Here is a 229-nt window from a genome sequence, read left to right on the forward strand (position 1 = left end):
AAGTGTAATTGCATAGTTTTTGGGGAAATCTTTTTTTGTTAATGATTAAATCTATATTGTGTTTCAGTATTGTGCCTATGCATGTCTTCTGTTTTATTTTAGATGCTTTAGATGGCTACAAAAGTGCTTTGTCCCAAGAGTCATTTGCCTAACCTAACCAATCCTTGATTTTCTGTAAAGAAAAGTTTTATAATTATTGATATCATATCATTATAAAAAGGATATGAAA

The 229-nt window shown here is 28.4% G+C and overlaps 1 pseudogene; it reads left to right on the top strand.

Moving 5' to 3' along the window:
* The window catches only part of LOC119586597, a 17,773-nt pseudogene that overhangs the window by 5,919 nt on the left and 11,625 nt on the right, over positions 1–229 (top strand).

This window comes from Penaeus monodon, chromosome 21 (genome assembly GCF_015228065.2).
Source record: "Penaeus monodon isolate SGIC_2016 chromosome 21, NSTDA_Pmon_1, whole genome shotgun sequence".
In the NCBI taxonomy this organism is placed as follows: domain Eukaryota; kingdom Metazoa; phylum Arthropoda; class Malacostraca; order Decapoda; family Penaeidae; genus Penaeus; species Penaeus monodon.